Source organism: Triticum aestivum, chromosome 6D, assembly GCF_018294505.1.
Source record: "Triticum aestivum cultivar Chinese Spring chromosome 6D, IWGSC CS RefSeq v2.1, whole genome shotgun sequence".
NCBI classification, from domain to species: Eukaryota; Viridiplantae; Streptophyta; class Magnoliopsida; order Poales; family Poaceae; genus Triticum; species Triticum aestivum.
The window spans coordinates 156,966,953-156,973,853 of NC_057811.1; the positions used below are offsets into that span (position 1 = coordinate 156,966,953).

The 6,901-nt window shown below is 46.2% G+C and overlaps 1 long non-coding RNA gene across 1 annotated transcript; it reads right to left on the reverse strand.

Annotated features, from left to right (window-relative positions):
• Window positions 1-235: 235 nt before the first annotated feature.
• LOC123144272 (uncharacterized) lies at window positions 236-5,812 on the reverse strand. Its single transcript, XR_006471354.1, has 3 exons — window positions 4,490-5,812; window positions 999-1,985; window positions 236-842 (listed from the first exon to the last, which is right to left on the reverse strand). It is a non-coding gene; the product is annotated as an uncharacterized lncRNA (long non-coding RNA).
• Between the last annotated feature and the right edge of the window lie 1,089 nt (window positions 5,813-6,901).

Genomic DNA, 6,901 nt, shown 5'->3' on the forward strand with positions numbered 1-6,901 from the left:
ACCGGCAAGTGTTGGCCGTGGAAGGAGCTGCTCGCCGGAGCAGCAGGCTATGGCGGCGACTTGAGGAGGCGCTGGTGCTCGAGGGGTGCAAGGGAACAGGTGGTGCGATTGAAGCTGCTGATGGCCGGTCAATGCGTGCTCGCGGCGCCATGCCTGGGCCAGATCGAGCCGTTGCCAGATCTGACGGCGCTGGATGCGGTAGATCGTTTTGCAATCTGCCACCGGTTGCCAGATACATATTTCGATATTTAATAGCAAGAGTTGATGGTCAGAACTCAACAAATGATACTCCCTCTATAAACTTTTATAAGAGCGTTTAGAATTTTAGGACACAGCCAACAAATGGGGAATTAGACCATTTTACCCTCGATTTGAGCTCGCGCCGTCCCCATCCCCCAGGAGCTCGCGCCGTCCCCATCCCCCAGGAGTTCGTGCCGTCCCCTTCCCCCAGGAGCTCGCGCCGTCCCCATCCTCCAGGAGCTCGCATCGTCCCCATCCTCCAGGAGCTCGTGCTGTCGTCTTCCTCCAGGAGCTCGTGCCGTCGTCTTCCTCCAGGAGCTTGCGCCGTCGTCCTCCTCCAGTAGCTTGCGCCGCCCCCCTCCTCCATGAGCACGCGTCGTCCTCATCATCCAGGCGCTCGGACCCGTCTCCAAGCGCTCGGCCCCTTCGTCCAGGCGCTCGGCCCCGCGCCCAGGCGCCCAGTTTGGTCGCCTCCGCCTCAGCTTGGTCGCCGCCGCGCCCAGCTTGGTCGCCGCCCCCTCAACTTGGTCCTCGCCGCGCCCAGCCCACCTGGATCGTCGCTGCCGCACGTGGTCTCCAGGCAGGTTCTCCTTGCCTCGCCCCTTGCACAACAACAGAAATTACTCCATGAATTTACAGAAGAATTACTCCGTGTTCACATGCTGTAGTTACAGTAAGATCATGATCTACAGCATGGAGTACTTGTCTGCAGTAATGTGATCTTGCTCAAGTAAATCGTGAACTACAGCTGGGAGTACCTAGCTGCAGTAATCTGATCTTGCTCCCTAGAGTAAATTTTACTGTAAATTCTGCAAACAGACTGGAGTATCAGTTAGATTCGGCATAGATTGAGTTAAATGCATAGGTTCAGATCAATGCATAATCACATATGAGATGTTGCACTTGTTTGTCAAAATACAGAGTATTGTACTCCTACTGCACAATACTCCTTGTCGAAACATTACTAATTTGCAAACAGTGAGAAGTAAACATGGAGTAAACATTTATAATTTCTCATTTGCAAACAGTGAGAAGTAAACATGGAGTTACTTGTAACTACAGCATTTGTAATTTAAAGAAGAATTGTCACTTGTCTGCACAGTATCACTTGTGTGTCAAGAAACATCACTATGAAATGGATTATGTCAAAAGACAAATCTGTCAAATGAGTAGCACATTGACCAAATGAGTACCAGTACCTTGTTTTAATTTTGTTTAATGCATTCTGGTTCCTAGAGTTGAATCATCTGTATTTCTGCAACCGGACCATATTAATAAGAAATTTACTCATTGACATATCTGTATTTTGTTTGTTGCAACCAATCTAAACGTTACTGCAGTTAAATGCTAATCAAATGAAGGAGCATTTTGTCTCTACAGCTAGAATCTTACAGAGTACAAATGCAGAAGTCTCAGTTAAATTCACAAGAAGTTTCAGTTACTACTACTCTTGCATTATCTAGATGGCATTACTACTACATTGCAGAAGATACATTGTTTCAGGGTTAAGCAACCTAGAGATAAGATCCATGGTTTGTTTGTTTTTCCCTTTTTGGAGTATTAAACTTGCTTTTTTGGAAAATTTCAGAGTAATTATGGTGCAAGAGGAGCAATACTAGAAGAGCAATAACACTTATTGAGGCAGGGACAAGCAGCAACACTTATTGAGGCAGAACAAGAGGAGCAATACTAGAAGCAACAACACCAGAACAGTATGGTGCTCCCAGACTTGAACTGCACACCACCTGCAGGAGAAGAAGGAGCAAATGTCAACATGGTCCAAGAAGAAGCAAGTGATAATGATAATATGCCCCAAGAAGAAAATGATGATGACAATATGCTCCAAGAAGAAGCAGATGATGATGACAATATGCTCGAAGAAGAAGCTGATGATAATGACAATATGCTCCAAGAAGATGACAGTATGCTCCAAGAAGCAATAGGTACAGTTTTGATCATACTCCTAGTTGATATACTCCTTCATACTCCAATTTTCATAGTTTTCTTACTGTACCACAATTTCCCTAAACTTTTTTTTTCCTTTTGCTACTGTAGGTAGTCAGCACATACATAGGCAAAGAATGTCAATGATAGCTGAGCAGAGATATGCTGCCTACATGGCACTGCATACCCTGAATCTGGCCAGGGGTGGCAAGTTCAAAAGAAATGACAAGAAGGATGTTGCTCAAATTTTTCAAGTTGGCGTTCAACATATTCGGAAAATTTGGACGACAGCAAAGGAACAAATAGCGCTTGGTCGGGAGGTGGATGTATCCAGCAAAAGGAAAGGAAGATGCGGAAGAAAAGGAAAGGATGATACTCTATCCCAAATCCCCACAGTTCCATTGAACAGAAGGTCGACTCTCAGGTCACTTGCTCGCCAATTGGGTGTCAGTCATACTACACTCTACAAGAAACTCAAGCTTCGCAAGATTAGGAGGCACTCCAATCGTCTGAAGCCATCCTTGAAAGAAAAGAATAGAAGAGAGAGGATCAAGTTTTGTTTGTCAATGCTTGACGAGACCACCTTAGCAGCTCCAAGATCTAAGTTCATTGGTATGCACAACATTATGCATATTGACGAAAAGTGGTTCTATATGATGAAAATGAACAGAAACTACTACCTCCTCCCGGAGGAAGATGATCCGGTCAGAACTGTTCGGAACAAGAACTGTATTGGGAAAGTGATGTTTCTGACCGCTGTTGCTCGACCCAGATATGACGCTGAAGGCAATATGACATTCTCCGGTAAAATTGGTGTATGGCGCTTTGTGCAAGAGATTCCCGCTGCTAGAAGAAGCGAATATAGAGCAAGAGGGACCATTGAAATGAAGTCCGTCAACGTGAACCGACGGGTAATGAGGAGGTATATGATAGAAAAAGTGGTTCCAGGAATAAAGGAAGTTTGGCCCGCAGATGATACTAATCCAATATTGATCCAGCAAGATAACGCCAAAACGCACATTCTTCCCGGTGATGCAGAGTTTGCAGAAGCTGTGGCTACAACTGGTCTGGACATTAAAATAATAAACCAGCCTCCAAATTCTCCTGATATAAACGCACTTGATCTTGGATATTTTAGATCCCTTGAGTCTTTGACCGACTACAGAGCACCAACGACTATCAAAGAACTGATTCAAGGTGTGCAGGAAGAATTTGATGAGTATGATGCCGGGAAACTCAACATAATATTTCTAACACTTCAGACCGTCATGGTAGAAGTGATGAACCATGGAGGAGAAAATTCATACAAAATTCCACATATGCGCAATGAGAGATTGGAAAGGCAAGGAATCCTACCGCCTAGAATTCACTTTCCCCGTGAAGTTTATGAAAATGCCATGGAGATTCTAGAACAAGATGTCCAGTAAGCTTGGATTGGAAAGGGAGAGATACCGTGCTCCATGTTTGTAGTGGAAAGTCTTGTACTCGATGTTTGTAATGGAAAGTCTTGTACTCGATGTTTGTGGTGGAAAGGAGAGGAGGGGATATGAGTTTCTGAATTTTAGGAATTTTATATGAATTTTAGGAAGTTTCAGAATTTATCCCAGAAATTTATATGAAATTTCTGAATTTGTAGAAAGGCTTTCTATGATTACATTACCTGAATTTTATATGAAGTTGTGGAAAGGATATGTATGATTTCAGAAAATTTTATATGAAGTTTTTGAATTTGTTGGAGAGGAGACAGAGGAGAAGAAAGGGCTTTGTATGATTACATTTTCTGAAATTTTATTAATTGTATGCTGTCAGACTTCTTTTATTCCTGCACCTCTTAGAAAAAATAACACAAACATGCCTCTAGTGGAAGTAGATAAATAGGCTAATGAAAGAGTACTCGTTCTAGTGGTAGATTAATTGGACAAAATTAAAAGATCATGGTCAGACTGCTCATGGTCATAAGCAGAGCAATGTAATGCATACACTGTTGAGAGTCTTGCCGCACTGGCATTTTCTTATAAACTAAACGCCCACATTTCATCATTTGTTCTCGAACAAAAGATTCACAGAAGCAGTAGATAAGACTGCACTTGTTATCGCAATAGCAAATGACAGGTGATTGGTTGGGTATACCTGCTCCACTGCATTTGCTATAGCACATGTGTTCTTGCAAAAATTGCCGATACAAACTGAGTATGAATAGAAGCACAGTATGAAAAGAAGCAGCACATCATCATTGGCATTCCTATTTGGCATTTTACTCCTAGATACAGTATGATTATTTCTGGAGTAAAAGCAGCAAGCCTACCACTCTAGCATCGGTGAGTCCCTAGAGCAATTCTTGTATGCACTTCTCACAATAGTACTCCTCGAATCATCCATACATCCATACAGAAGCAAGAAGCAAGAAGAGTACATGCAGACACAGAGTTCGCCGCACTCCACCGTCGACGCAGCAGAGGAAGATGGCGGGGCGCATGGAGGAGCTGCTGCAGCCTGAACGAGGACCCACCGCTGCTCTGCTTCGACGACGCCGTGGACGACCCCCGGCGTCCGACTCGCTCCCCCGCCCCTGCTTCTGCCGCTCCAGGGGCTTCTTCACGCACTCCTTGCTCCAGCAGATCTCCGGCCCAACATGGGGTAGGCGCTCCTCCTTGCAGGTCGAGGGCGACGAGGAGCGCCGGCGTTCGTTGCCGGCGTCGTCAAGCAGAAGAAATACGTCACCGTCGTCGAGCAGGACAAGGCTGTCCTCCCGCTCCTCCTCGACCTTGGTAAAAAGGGCAACTTTGCCTCGAGCGGGAGAAGGTGGCGCAGGAGACGCCAGCGAGAGGGAGAAGGCGGCGCAGGCGAAAGGGAGAAGGGGCGACACGACGCGGGCGAGCTAGGTAGCGGCGCCGGCGTGAGGGAGAGCGGCGCCGGCAAGAGGGGGCTAGGGATTTGGGGAGAGAGTGCGGTGAGAGGGAGGGGAATCAGCAGAGCGAGTGAGCAATGAGTGAGTGAGCGCGGGGGCAAAATGGGAAACCACACAATTTGCGTAGTGTTACGAAATTTGAGCTGCACTTTCTAAACGCTCTTATAAATGTTTACAGAGGGAGTATATCTGTATGCCAAAATTATATATATGAAATGTGCTTATCAGCTAGTAGCACAGAAGCTACTGGATGCATCCAGATGCTCGTGTGCTAGCTTGGCTGGTGCGCTGCTGGCCTGCGAGATGCACCACGACGCAACTACGAACACGAGCCCGGCGCGGCTCCCTGGCCAGGACCACGGCGCAGCTACGAACACGACCAGGATCGAGATGCGACTCCCTGTCCAGGAGCACGGCGTCGCGCTGCTACTCCCTTTCGTGTACACGTGGTTGTGCACCGGTGACGAAGGAATGAGACCTCGAGCTCGAGTCATGTTGGCCTGCCGGCCGCGCCGCGAGCTCTGCCGCAGTTGTGCTCGTCTCTTGCGAAGGTGCTCGTCTACAATGCCTACGTGAAAGAAAGAGAGAGAGAGGTGTTGCCAGGCCTGAATTGAGAAAGAGGGAGAGGCGCCGCACGTCCACTCCGCTGCATGCTCAGCTCGCCGAGACTTGTTCTCTCCACGCCGAGCAGCCCGAGCCGTGACGCAGTGACGGGCGCCGTCGTCCCCGTCGCGGCCTTGGACGCTGGGTCGGCGGCCCGCTCGCGCACACCGAGAGTTGCTTCGCCGCGCTCATGAGCTCGCCTGACCCGCGAGGTCCGCTAGCAGCGGCGGAGAAAGAAAAGTTTGGGTACCCACAAGGTATTTGAGAGAATGTCCATGAGAGAAGAGTGGAGTGACTGGAGGAGAGACTGCTGGCATGTGGGCCCTCCTGTCATAACGGTCAAACATAACAGTCAGCCCTGACAGACGATCACCCGTGTCATAATTGTACTTATCTCGTTTAAAACGGTCATCAAACGTTTTTGGTAGTTTTTTGCAACAAGATTAGCTGAAAATGGTTGTTTTAGGTCACTTTTTTTTAAAGTGGCAATTCAATGGGACGACCACCACAAATGTGGTATTTTTGTCAAATACTCGGCTTGCCTCCGTCAATTGGTTGTTCTATATATTTTTTACTGTCAAACGCTGAAGTTAGTGAAGTTATTGCATTTTCCAGTCTTGTTGTCCTGTGCTTTTGTTGTGTTTGTGTCTTCTTTCTCTTTTTGTTTTCAGATTTCCACAACTCCGTGAATTAAAAAAACACTTAAACATGCGTAAAATGTCTACTATTTAAAAATAGGACATTGCTAACTTCCACACGTACTGAAGTTAAGCAACATATCCGCACAATTTCTCCATTTCCTAGCTTGTATGCATGCATTAGCTTTATCTTATTTTCTTTCTTTTTTCTGTGTGTGTCCACGGTCCATTAGCAGTTAACTAGCAGCTACTAATCATATACATGCAGAAAATATGAAATTGATGATGTCATTAAAGATTCTTCCTAATGCAAAAATTCAAAATATTTTGTAGCTCAAACCGTTGGTTCGATTGAAAAGCCGTTTTCACATAAAAGATTCGTCGCGACGAGACCTCCGAAACTTGATCCCATGTTGGTATGTTTCGATGACTTTCTTTGGGTCAAAAGTTATTAGACCTAGGCTAAGTTATCACCTATGTGGTACGCTAGTTACCATCCTGTTTACATGGGAATTATAGGGGCATAGAAATGGCTCCTCCAACATTCCTTCCACATGCAAATGCAGTA